Source organism: Gopherus flavomarginatus, chromosome 3 (assembly GCF_025201925.1).
Source record: "Gopherus flavomarginatus isolate rGopFla2 chromosome 3, rGopFla2.mat.asm, whole genome shotgun sequence".
NCBI classification, from domain to species: Eukaryota; Metazoa; Chordata; order Testudines; family Testudinidae; genus Gopherus; species Gopherus flavomarginatus.
This window is the reverse complement of record NC_066619.1, coordinates 45,838,263-45,852,574: the sequence shown is the minus strand read 5'-3', so window position 1 is coordinate 45,852,574 and position 14,312 is coordinate 45,838,263. Positions and strand designations below refer to the sequence as shown.

General features: G+C 40.2%; 1 protein-coding gene across 3 annotated transcripts in view; it reads right to left on the bottom strand.

Annotated features, from left to right (window-relative positions):
* The window catches only part of ARSB (arylsulfatase B), a 93,267-nt gene that overhangs the window by 62,131 nt on the left and 16,824 nt on the right, over window positions 1-14,312 (bottom strand). The window lies entirely within an intron of this gene.

Below are 14,312 nucleotides of genomic sequence, written 5' to 3'. Positions count from 1 at the left end.
CCAAGTTAATGACTAACAGGGCCAAGCTCTTAAATACACGTCAGACATTAAAAGGATTTTTATTCTAAAAACTGTCATGTCGTCTAATCTGTAGAGACCTATTCAAGAACATGTCTATTCATGCTGCTTTGTTGAACTGCTCCCTCTCTTCTTGTGGATCTGCACTATGCCTTTTTGCCCCCACCTCTCCATTCCACTGAGACAGCTCAATAAGGTCACCAAAGACTTCTTGCCAGCCAAGTCTAAGATGCTTTCTCCAAACTCATTCTTCTCGACCTTTCTGCCACTTTCAACAATACTATCCTGTGCTCAATCTCCAAGAAGTGAAACATCATCTCCTTCAATGAATATCTAGAATCCACTGCAATGACTATAACGTATTTATTGTACTGGACACTTCTTCTAACTTCAACTATGCCACTAATTCTGCATTTATAATCAGCTGGAGGTGCAAATGATAACATGTGGACAGAGGTAATCTGTGGACACAATCAGGTAGTTTGACATTGATTTTCACTATTTACACCTCTAACTGATTGTGCCTATAATTTGCCATATGAATAAAATCAAAGGCAGCTTTTAAGAAGTTTGGCTGGAAAATATTAAAACTCGATAGAAAAGCATTCAACAGACATTATAATTCTGCACCTGCAGACTTTGTTGGCAAATCCACACCATAGGGCAACACAGTTCCTTATTTAAGAACAGTTTGTACTTAAAACTGTTAAATGTGAAACCTTAAAAAGTGACAACTTCAATGTCAGCACGGTGAGCTATTTTACTGCTGCTCATTTTAACAAAAATCCTGCCTCTCAACTCTCACCAGACACCAAAAATCTCCCACTACCCCTTACCCAGGAAACTATTCCTTCAACTTGCACAATTCATTACAATGCAGAAATGAATACAAAAATCTTTGGCACATCCAAACTGTGTGAACTGCATAAAATACACTGAGGTTAATAACCAAACATGTTCATATTTAATTTGTTAAAAACTTCTATTTTAAAACTTAAATGAAACTGCTGCATAATTTCCAGTTTGCATGCCAAAGAATCCAGGAATCGTGTAATAGAATGTAGGATCAGGTTCCACAGAATACATAAGGCTTTGGCACAAGAATAGGTACAGACAATATTACACAGGACAACAGTGTCTAAAGCCAAAGTAAAAAGTACCTGTTATTTAACTAGAAATGTGATGATAGAGAGGGAGATGCTCCTGTCATGGAGGACATATGAAAAATGTCCAGAGTGCTGGGAGATTGCAAAAGAATTAGAGAGGACTAGGTGAAATGTACGGAGGAAGAAGAGAGATCTAGTTTGAGACAGAGCTGCAAATAGCCTAATGTAATGACAAGGAGCTATATGGGGGAATAGAGCAAAAATTAATATATTATTTCAATTATTAGTAACATGAAATGGCTTCTAGAAGCCCAACAGTTAGAGCTTTCCAATTCACACTCATGTCTATAGAGTCCAGCATGCAGGACTTCTCTGCCACTCCAAGCCTCCTCTTCCCTGTTCATTTCTGTCAACAAAATTGATCAATTGCTCCAGTGAACTCTCTCCCCTCTATGCCTAGCTATTTTGCCCACTTCTCTTAGTGACAAATCCATTCCAGAAAGCCCAAACCTTGGCTCACTCACATCATCAGTTTCCTCTGGGTATTCAGGTAATAAAGGTTTGGGTCCAATACAGTTGGTCTGCAACAGAGTTTGTGGTGATCTGCCTTTTCTTAAGGCTTGTCTATGTAGGCTGAAGAAAAGTGAGCAGTCAATTTCTAAATCTTGGCGCAGTTTCCTGTAGCATAGCATTAAAAAAACAAAACAAAAAAAACAAAAACCCACCCTTCTGTTCTTACAGGTAAAAATCCAAGTCCTAAGGATCTCCTCATCTGCATTACTGAATCTTCCTCCTCCTCTCTGGCCCCTCATTTCAGCACTTATCTATCCAATCATATCACTGCATTCTTTAAATACCTCCATAGGTGCCTCTTTTCCCACCACATCAAGTTCAAGTTTGCCTTTGCCTTTAACTCCCTGAATTTAGAATAAATAGAAATGTTGGTCTGGAAGGGACTTTGAGGGGCCATCTACTCCAGCCTCCTCACCCCCGTGCTGAGGCAGGACCATGTATACCTAGACCATCCTTGATGGGTGTTTGTCTAGCCTGTTCTTTAAAACCTCCAATGATGGGGATTTCAAAGTCTCCTTTGGAAGCTTATTCTAGTACTTAACTATCCTTATTAGGTATTAGGGAAATTTTTCTAACCTAAATAACCCTTTCTGCAGATTAAGCTCATTACTTTTTGTCCTACCTTTAGTCAACATTATCATATTTGAAAACTATCAGGTTCCCTCCTCAGTCTCGTTTCCTCAAGACTAAACATTCCCAAGTTTGTTTGTTTTTTAAACCATTCCTCATAGGTCAGGTTTTCTAAGCCTTTCATTATTTTTGTTGCTGTCCTCTAGACTCCAATTTATCTACATCTTTCTTAAAATTGTAGTTCCCAAAACTGGATGCAGCACTCCAGCTGAGGCCTCACCAGTGTCAAGTAGGCCAGAATTACCATGCCATATGACACACCTGATAATATAAACCAGAATATTATCTTTTTTCTAATTGCATCATATTGTTGGCTTATATTCAGTTTATGATCCACTATAATCTCCAGAACCTCTACAGTAGTATTATCACCTCACCAATTATTCTCCATTTTGTAATTGTGCATTTGATTTTTTCCTTTTTAAGGGGTAGTACTTTGCACTTGTCTTCACTGAATTTCATCTTGTGGATTTCAGAGCCAGTCTCCAGTTTGTCAAGGTCATTTTGGAATTCTAATCCTGTCCTGACATAAGCCTTCCCCTCCCTATTTGACCTGGTCTCTTATTGTGTTATCCTTTATCACCTCAGCTCTACCAATGACACCACCTACAACATTTTGTTTTTCTTTCCCACAACCATCTCTCTGCACTTTTTCCACATAGTTACCTATATATATGCAATGCCAGTCCTGGTCTGCAAAGTCACTATCCTCACCTTATTGAAATATCTCCTTAAGTCCCAGTTCTTTAGCAACACACAACAATCTTAGCTGGCTAGTTTTGTATTTTTGGGGGGGGGGGGGGTTGGTGTTGGGGGGGGTGTCAATTCTTTATTCCATCATGCTGTGCACTAGATTTACTGAGTAACTAAGCAATTTTATTTACATGGCACTTATCCTTCCTCACAAGTCTCCCACTGTTTCCCTAACATTCATTCCTATCAATCCTTTTCTATCATGTCTGAAGGTAGCTTGTAGGGTCTTCAGCCCAGGGACCATGTTTTTATCTGTATTGTGACGGACCTAGCACACTTCAGGGCGCTGTAATAAATAATCATAATGATCAGTGCCCAAGAACTACACAGCCTGCTCTACCTTGGTGATTTAATTAAAATACATTAATTTTAAAGAACATTGGAATTGCCATACAGTGAGATTTGTGGCCCGTTTTATCTAGTATCCTGTTTCCAACAACAGCCAAAACCAAATGCTTCAGAGGAAAGTGGAAGAAGCTCTATAGTGGGCAATTATGCAATAAGCTATCCATAGGGGAAGTTTCCTAAGAGAATGATTTACAACTTGCAGCATGAAAGAAATAGCCCTTCCAAACTTTTTTTAAATTAGAGAATTCTAACAAGATCAGAGTTAAAAACAAATTGAGAAATTTACATGATTCAATAGTATTTTTTTATTAGTACAGTAGTAATAAATTAATTGTAATTAGGAGTAAATGTGTCACTGTTGCCTGCAAGTCTTTTTAGAATCAGAACCTGAAAAAATGTATTGCTGTTTTTGCATTGTGTCTAGCACATTCATACTCTGACATGCTGAATAAGTTCCATCTTACTCATACTAAGGGTGACTTCTAAATCTTATTGCTGAAGGTGAAAAACATGTTAAAATTAAGCCACTTGCAAACAGACAGATTTATAATATACCATATACAGAAATATCATTGGCAAGGGGAAGGAGAGTATGAAGTGACATATCTGCTGAATTTTCATTTTTAAGGATTCTTAAGTTTCTTCTATATCAAATAGTTTCTTCTGTCACACCATCAAAATTCATAAGGCCATTTTGGGCATTTCTTCTAATTCTGGAGCATTCATATACCACAAATTTTTAAATAGATGTACCAACAAGAGCCACATTGTTTCTATATTTAAATAGGTACCAAAAATGGGAAAGGAGAGGGAAAAGATAAAGTCAAGAGTCCAGGGCTGGTGCAACCCATTAGGTGACCTAGGCAGTCACCTAGGTGCTACCATTTGGGGGCCAGCATTTCGGGTCCTTCAGTGGCGACCGCAGCAGCTGGATCTTTAGCCACCCCGGCTGTCGTCGGCATTTAGGCGGAGGGAGCTGGGGCAGGGAGGCGCAGGGAGGGCCGTCTGCAGCAAGTAAGGGGGGGGGCGGCACACAGGGGAACTCCCTGCACCAGCTCACCTTTGCTCCACCTTCTCACCTGAGCACACTACCCCGCTCTGCTTCTCTGTCTCCCAGGCTTGCAGCGCCAAACAGCTGATTGGCGCCACAAGTCTGGGAGGCGGGAGAAGTGGAGCGGCGACGGCATGCTTGGGGAGGAGGCAGAGCAGAGATGAGCTGGGGCGGAGAGCAGCCGCACGGTTCCCCGGGCTGGGAGCTGCTGCGGGGAGGCCACCTCAGGGCGGGATGGGGGTGGAGAGCTGCCGCAGGGGGGGCACCTGAGGGTGGAGGGGGAGACAGAGAGCTGCCACAGGGCTCGGGGGAGGAGGCGCAAGATGGAAGTTTCGCCTAGGGTGCAAAACATCCTTCATCCGTCCTGCAAGAGTCAGTAGGGAATCTGGTAATTTGTTTTTCAGGCATCAGTGACCCAAGTGACAGCTTCAACTTCTTACTAATTCTTGATGCAGAGCAGACAATATTACAGGTTTCTTTCCTAAATCAATCAATCAGTGGTGGAATTTTGCCTCATACTCTATCAACCAGTGAGGACAAGGACATTCCACTTATTCGCAAAGTGGAGTTGCTTGGAATAGTGATATTTTTCTAATGAATAAGAGGTCTCACAGTTAACTGCTAGTCAACAGTTAATGAATTACAAAGGAAGTCTGCAACATATAAAACTTTAAAAGCCATTCAACATTTTTATTCCCACTATTAATCTGTAAACTATAACCTAGTATTTCTCCCTGTTTTCGGTGTTTCATTGGAGAAGCCTAAACTCTTCCATAAGGATACTTAACTTTTTTGCGATCTGAGCTCATGATTTCAAATCAAGCTATTCTGAGAACATTTATACTGGCGTGACAGATTTAAAAAACAAAATGTAAGTTTTGGACCGCAAGTGGCCCGTGGGGTCGTGGGCTGAGAACCCACTGTTCTAGGACATGATACTAGTCTAGAACCGTAGACCAGTCTGTAGGACAGGGAGGAACCATTTAAACATGTGCAAGGAGGAACAATTAGACTTGAGAACATTATCAAGAAAAGCAGAGAGAGCCCCATCATTTGGGATATTTAAAACAGGCCGCATGTAGGAAACTGGCAGAATCACATAATTACTAGGGCCATCCATATGCTAGGGTAAGGCAGGGAAGAAGCCAATTGTTCCTGCTCTTTCCTTGTGCAGCCTCTGACTTGGCTCACCAGCAAACCTAATAGAATGCTCAGCTTTGTAGCAGTGCTTCTAGAGACTTTGGAGTTCCCTTGTAGCCTCCCAAAGCAGTGCTGCTCCAAAGCAGAGAGCTATGCAGGGAATTGGAGGAGAAAATTGCCAACTTCAGTATGAACATTCCAAGCCCCTCAAAATCATGAGATTCATGATTTTTAAACCAGATTTATAGAAAATAAGTTTGGAGGTCTTTTTATTTGCTTTCATTTTAGCGCCTTTATGGTTCATGTTTTTAAGCTTTCATCACAAACTTCAGGACTAAAAGTTTTTTTTTTTTCCCTTTAAAAAAAAAAAGAAAAAAAAGAGCTGAGATTTTTACCTAACCAAATGAATCTAGGAGCAGCACTAAATACCACAAGAGTTGCAATAAAATCATAACAGTTGGCAACATTGATAAAAGAAGCACTTCACTCACCAATTCCATCTACCAAGTCTCACATCATCCAAAGACCATCCCACTGTTCCTTCCTGGGAGCTAAATACCACAGTTATTAGTGACTGCAAAGGATTGTAGGGTATGCTAGATTCTGGGACAGTTTAAGCCATATTTTGAGTCAGACTCAAAATAAATATGAGAATCATTAAATTAGGTGACTGAAGATGTCTTTCCTGTCTATAATTTCTATAATTCTGTACTTCTGGAAAACAGGAGGTTACTCACCTTGTGCACTAACTAGAGTTCTTTGAGACACATCCTCCTTTGGGTGCTCCATTTCATGTGCACGTGCATCCCTGTGCTTTTGATCAGAGATTTTTGGTAGCGGGGCCTGTTTGGCCCACACATGCACTCTACATATCCTCATGCCCTGAACCAATGAACTTTAGGGCTGCACAAGCAAATCACCCTCAGTTCCTTGTCTATTATGAAGTCCCATAGAGGAAACTCCAAAGTAGAGGGGAAGGAGGGTGGGTAGCGGAGCACACAGAGACACACATCTCAAAGAAATTAAGTAACTCCACAAAGTGAGTAACCTCCCCTTCTTCGAGTAGTGTCCTTATGGGTGCACCACTTCAGTGACTCCCGAGCAGTAAACCCACAAGGAGAAGGAAGCTTCAGAACAGTCTCTAATACTGAAGAGGGAATTGCATTGACAACTGCAGCTGCTGCTCTAAAGGTTTGAACCAAAGCACAGTAGTTGGAGAAAGTATGTATTGAAGTTCAGGTTCCAGCTTTGCAATTTTCAGCAACTGGAACATTCTTGGGTAATGCCATGGAAGTAAACTTTGTAGAATGGATTAACACTGCTATAGGAGGTGGAATGTTGGCAGAGTCATAACACGATACGATTCAAGATGGATCTCTGAGTGGAAATTGGGATCCTTGTGATCTATCTGAATTGAAACAGTTTGATAGACTTTCTGAATGTTAGGTTCTGTCCAAATAGAAGGCTAATGCCCTTCTGACATTCAGGGTATGGAAGGCAGACGTCTGTGAAATCTTGACATAGTGGAATAACCACACAGCCTTCTACTGAGGAATGGAAGACGGTAATAGCTGCCAAGTGAACTGTGACGGAACTCATAGTAAGACCTGATCTTTTAATTCCAACAGGTTGCCTAGGATCGTGGAAACAGAAGAGCAGGCAGGAGAAATCTGTCAACAGGTACACCAAAGGTGGCATTTCCTCTGCTTCTGAAGGGAAGTAGGATACAGACTCCTTTCTACCATTTAACACCACCTGTTGCACTTCTGTTGAACAGGAAGTCTCTAACCCAGGGAACCATGCCTGGAGCTGCAGACCTTCCAGATTGGTGTGAAGTGTCTGACGGGCATCCTGAGATAACGGACAGAAACTGATTGGAAGTTGCAGTGGTGGATGAGAAGCAAGTCGAATGAGGTAAAGATACCAAACTGGTCTCTGCATCAGGATGGCAACCAAAATGACTTTGGTCTTGTCCTTTTTGATCTTGTTGAGAACTTTTAAGAGCAAGGTATTGGTTGATATGCATAAAGGCGGCCCTTCATCCATGGAATGAAAAAAGCATCTCCTAGTGAGTATCCCTCAAATACTTCAGGCATAGAGAGTGTCTGAGACTAACTGGGATAGATTCCCTGCAGGAAAGAATGTTTAACACATTGAGATCCCAGTATACCCCAGAAACAAACAAAAAAAGCCCCTGAAACAGTGGGAAAAAATGAAGTAAAAAGGAACTATTTACATCTATAAACTAGCTAACAATACAAAGGCACCAAGTCAAAGCAGGCACATTGGAAGCTCTGGCTAAGAACAGCTGAGAAGGAACTGAGGGCAATTCGCCCATGTAGCCCAATATATCCTCGGTACAGGCCATGAGGATAAGAATGTGCAGAGTGCATGCGTGGTCCAAATGGGCATTCCTACCAAAATATCTTTGCTCAAAGGGATAGGGATGCATGCACAATGAAGTGGAGCACCATTACTGACACTACTCGAAGAAGAAGCTGAGCTTTTGCTATTATTTTTATATTATAAAAACGTATGTGACTACCCTGGATATTAAGGGCCATATAATTTCCCAGGATAAAACCATAAGAACCACCCTACTGGGTCAGACCAAAGGTCCATCTAGCCCAGTATGTTGTCTTCCAACAGTGGCCAATGCCAGATGCTTCACAGGGAATGAACAGAACAGGTAATCAAGTGATCCATCCCCTTGCCCAGCTTCTGGAAAACAGAGGCTATGGACTCTATTCCTGTCCATCCTGGCTAATAGCCACTGATGGACCTATCCTCCATGAATTTAGCCTTTTTTTGAACCCTGTTATGGTCCTGGCCTTCACAACATCCACTGGCAAGGAGTTCCATAGATTGACTGTGCGTTGTGTGAAGAAATACTTCCTTTTGTTTTAAACCTGCTGGCGATTAATTTTATTTGGTGACCCCTAGTTCTTGTGTTATGAGAAGTAGTAAACAACACTTCCTTATCTACTTTCTCTATACCAGTCATGATTTTATAGACCTCTGTCATATCCCTCCTTAGTCATTCAAGCTAAAAAGTCCTATTAATCTCCTCTCATATAGAAGCCATTCTATACCCCTAATCATTTTTGTTGCCCTTTTCTGAACCTTTTCCAAGTCCAATATATCTTTTTTGGGTGACAGGGGATGGATTACTTGATGATTACCTGTTCTGTTCATTCCCTCAAGGGCACCTGGCATTGGTCACTGTTGGAAGACAGGACACTGGGCTAGATGGACCTTTGGTCTGACCCAGTATGGTGATTCTTATGTTCCTATGTTCTTACGAAATTAGCAACCAAATTAAAAACAAAAATCAGATATCCTGAATCAAATTCAGGTATCAGCCTGTACATAGTTTCACATCAGAAAGCTACTGCTAAGGATAGAGAGGGAACCTTGGGCAACAATTTGTACGCCCAGTTCCTTCTTGCTTTCCTCACAATTTGTGGTGCAAGGCGAATATGTGTCCTAGGGCAGGGCCTAGTGTCAGCAATTGTGCTATCGTGGGTCAGTGCATAACCCCTCCTATAGGGCAAAGCTGTGTATAATTTAATTCTGTATTAAATATTGCTAGTCCATGCTAAAAATCATGCCGGGGCTAAATATGCCTCTAATTCCAGAAGTACTTCAATACACTTCAGAAAAATGTCATTATGGTTAATTATTGATGCTACAGATTTTTCTGTATTTTCTAAAAGGAAAATAGACGGTAAACCAAAGCTTGAAAAAAAAAATGCTGGATATATACATAAACCCAAGTAAGAAAAAACATTTCAGCCATATGCATATAAACCCAGGCCATGTACACTAACCTTTTTGCCCCTAAAACCTAGTAGTAGAAATGGCAGGAGTCCTAGTGTAGTGGCTGCTTGCATTAGAAGCACAGTGTCATCTAAAACTGCACAGATCAGACCTGGTGGTTAAAATTCCTGTGCTGCCTGGTCTATACTAGTGCTTCCACCATTGCAACCAGCAGACGCACTAGTGGGAAATTTCAGGGATAAAAAGCACAGTGTAGATAAACAGGTACACATTCATAAGCCTCAACTAAACAAGACAGGTGGGGAGAATTTAGAGTTCCCAGTTCAGAGCTCAGTTTTTAGTGTTACAACCTTGGATAGCGGCCATCAAGTTCAGCTTAAAGGCATGACCATATAGGACAAAAACTAGCATTATTAATATCAGTGGTGGTTTCACTGAATATCTGTGGAAAAGGGCAACTTTTTGTAGCCAAGTTAGAGCATCCACACTGTTGAATTAAAAGTAACAATTAATACATTAAATGTCTTGGGGAAAATATGGTCTGGTACAGACCCAGGATTTGGCTTGTATTATTAGAAAGAAATAGGTCTCTCAGCCTGTTCTCTCAGCCTGCTGAGTCTGTGCTAAGTGAAGTAGGCCTCTTAGTTTGCAAGATCTGTGCTAATTGTAGAAAAACATTCCGAGACAAAGAGTTTGTCCTCAAAGTGATACGATAATACCTTACAAATGTTTTTTCTGAATTCAGGAAAAAGATTTGTTGTTCCTCCACTTTTACATTCCTATCTTGTTTGTTTTTTTATGTGGGATAAGTGGCATGGATAGATTCATTGGAGTCTGTCATGCCCCAATAATTTGAGAATAGTTGTATTAAGTGAAATAGGGTGTAAATTCATTGTAAATGAATGTTTGAATGAGTAATAAAAGGTTGAAGTGCTAGCCTAATAAACAATAACTACCCAGGAACATTCGGCCAAAGGATGCACAGGATGGAGATAACCAGATGACCCCGTAGGGAAAACAGGAATCCACCCCCAACTACCCCAAGGACAGAGGGGCCAAAAAACTGAAGAACAAGATAACGACAAGCCATCACTACTGTGCCATCTGCATGATGGACTATCATTTTAAACATGAGAACAGTGATTGATTGTCACTTCAGATTCAAAACAGCATGACAAAGCAAACCCTATGGATTTGAATGAGGATGGATTCTTATAAAGACAGACTCTAAAAACTGAGAACTTTGAGTCTGGTTCTTCAACCATCCTCCAGGAGCATCAGATGCGTATCTGACAAGACTCGGCTTCATCCTCGTGTCCAGGCCACCTGGCCAGTGGCTTGGCACAAGCAACTCTAAGACTGGTAACTATGATAACAATCTGGCAGAACCTGTATGTGTGTGAATGAATGTGAAACTGAATGGAATGTTATAGCTACAACTGACTGCTTACTATGATTCTTTCTGTATTCACAACAAATATGGCATTTTGCCTTATCCTCTTTAATAAGATCTTGCTGGTTTTTATTTTATTGGCATAACAACACTACAGGCATGCAAAACAATTAAGCCTTAATACTAGGTGAAACTAGCCTATATTCTGCTTTTCATCCAAACCTCAGGGCTGAATATTTCTGCAAAATAATAACTGGCATTTTCCAAACAGCTCTCACACTACTCTAACCCACACCATCCCTTAGAGAATCAATTCTGATGTCCTGCATAATGCACAAAGCTATTGCAAGGTGATACAATATTATTTTATTCCTAACAAGAAGGCTTGTTTTTCACTAAGGAAAGATCCCACAAAAAAGGACTCAGAGTCAGCACTGAAATATGTAAGTCCAAAAGATAAGCACCTGAGGTTGTTTATACTGAATGTGCAATCACCCAATTAAAGTGTAGGTGCTATAACCCAGTATACCATCTGCATATATTTTAATGAGTTTAATTAACCCTAAATAGGTGGGTAATACTTGGAGATTCACACACACAATCAAATAAGGCCATGGAAGTTCCCTCAACCAAACCAAATTTCCAAATTTGGAAATAGCTGCAATTCAGATACCATGCTGACATTGTGCTGTGCACTATGGGATTCTCTAGGATGACTACTTTTGTTCTTAAACCCTGTAAGACTCTGTCCATACCACAAGAAACCAGGTTCATGCAAAACTGTGTCCAAGAGCACAGCATTCAAAATTAACCCTTCTTACAGGATCAGAAACTGAATTGCTAGAGCCACTCTGCCTTTCTGGTATGTTAGGCTACCTTGAAGCAGTAGTCCTTGTGAAGAGAAAACTTTCTCAAACCAGCCAGAAAGATAGGAAAGAGTTTTCTTTAGGGACTATACAAAGGCCTTCGGGAAAAAAGGTGGAGGATGGCCTATAGGGCTTTGAGCCCATGCTTAGGACCTTATTCCCAGGAAGCAGAAGAATAGCACGCAGTGGCATGTAAAGCCACAACTGTAGTCCTCAACCTAATCTGCAGCAAAGGTCAGGAAGGAGGTCAGCCTGGCAAAATAGAATTTAATGGGAGAGCTCATAGAACAAGAGAGAGATGATAGACTAGAAGGGAAAAGACAGAAGGATTTTCAAGGTCAATTAGATATTGGGGAATGGGGAGTTACAGAAGGTGTCTTCATGCTGCTTATGATCCAAGGTGGGTCCAGAGGGACTATTATCACCTTTCTCACTTCTCTTTCTCATCTCATAAGACCTAATTTGAGCACTGAGCAGGTACAAATATTTAGTTTAAACATGGCTAAGCCACAGTTGTAAAAAATTGTAGTATGGACACAAACGCACTAGCCACTTTAATCTGTGCTAAGATGGAAAAATACATTTTAAAAGTTTTAGTCTGGCCAGAGTTTTAAAACAGCTAATTGTTTTATCATGTGATTGCTTTTCTATATACTTTTATATTGCTAAACTAATTGGGGAATTTTACTGGGATTTTTTTATTTTGGTATGTGAGAAGCCTTTTGAAATCAGATATGCTCAAAATAGTGTTTAATGAAACTTTAATCAATTAGGTACAACTGCAACTATCCTAATCCTCCAACACCATTTACAGACTTCTAATATTTATATAAGCAATGTAGTCTTTCAAAGTGTCAAAAACTAAGAATAGCGAGGAAAAAAAGTTTTTTTTCCTGCAACACACAATAAGCATATATAACACAATTTTGCCCTTAACTTTATCAATCACATGTAAAATGATACAAGATCATCTTCAGAGGGAAAATAATAGTCTGCCACATGCTCTGTTAGCTAAAAGAAAACCAACATGTTATAAAATCTATGTAAACTAAGTTTTGAAAGGAAAAGCAGTACATTACATCTTACAGGACTCTCTTGTGGTAACTAAGATACTGCAATACTGGCCAGAATGAGAGAGTTTACAGAGGTGAACAAGAGGCTAGGAGCGAGGGAGGGAAAAGTAGAGTCCTACACAGGACTATTCTTTAATCTCTCTCCTGCTATTATGGCAGTGGATCCTCTGGAACCCATGTGATCCCAGTTCCACTGCAGGGCTAGGCAGTAGTCCTACGCAGGGCTCTAAGTGAAAGTTATGGTTTTGTTTTGGCAGTTATGACCATCTTATCATTTAGGATAAAGTTTAAGGTTTTAATGAAAAAATAACGGATGCCGAACTCAATGAGACCAGCTTGCTATAGTGCTGGCAAGTTTCCATCCAAGATATTATGATATGTGCTACACAAAGTGAAGCCTGATTTCAACTTGTAGCATTCTCACCTGTAGTCATTGTCCATGTTCCAAAAAAAGACTTGGACTACTGAGATAGAAGACTGCTGAACTGGTAGAGATTACATCCTTTATTTCTGATTTTGAAGGAAAGTCCCCTTCAATTTATTGAAAGACTCCCTGGCACTTTTCAAAGGGGAATAACCCCAATGTCCTGTTCTTTTCAGCTACATATGTTCTAATGCCCAAGGCTGTCATAGAGCTATTGCTGCATACATAATATCTGCTTTGTTTGCACACAGTTATTTCACTGACACTACCCATTTCATTATGGAAGCGGAGTATGTATGATGCTCTGTAAAACCAAGTTTACTGAATGATATATCAATATAATTTTCTAACCACTTGGTAGTTCTTGATATCACTGTACTTCTGATATTTTAATCATTTAATAATTAATAGCTCATTTATTTCTGGTTTCAGACTAACAAAGCAACTGCGGAAATGCTTGCATTATAAAATAATATTGGGTAACACTGTAGTTCACTGGCTTACTCTTGCCTACTTACTTGTGCAAAAAGTTCATCTGTACAAAAAAAAAAAACAGTAAGACAGCAGAAGTGTGGACTTACGTGATGCACTTATGGAGACAGACTGTATTAATGGTCAGATTATTTCATTTCTGGCCTGAGCTTTCCATTAGACCACTTTAAAGAGGATCTGGAGTCCCTATATACATTTTACAAGGTCCTTTTAAAATGTGCAGTAGTTCCATTTGCCAACTGGCATGTTTTCAAGGGAATTCTGGTTAGGCCATATCATACAAAAAGAGGAAGAAAGAGAAAGAATGTTTATTGAACTCTCTACTATTCTCTTTGGGAGTGAAGATTAAAACAACTTCTGTAATAATTCAGTGAGACTCCAGTGAAAGTGTTCTTTATATTAGAGTCCATAATTAAAGGAGTCAACAACAGGGAGACTGTACATTTGTTGCAGTAACACCAATCAGCGTAGCTAACAACAGCAAATCATTAGGGAACAATATCAATACATAACTTTGTGTTGGGATTTGTAGCAATGAGAGGAAGATATCCAAATGTGGGCTTTACTATACTTATGTAATTACAGCCCATGATCCTCCTTGAAGAAGGGACTTCGGGAATTTCCAGTTAAAATGGGAAGTGTGGACAAAATTGATATTCATCCGG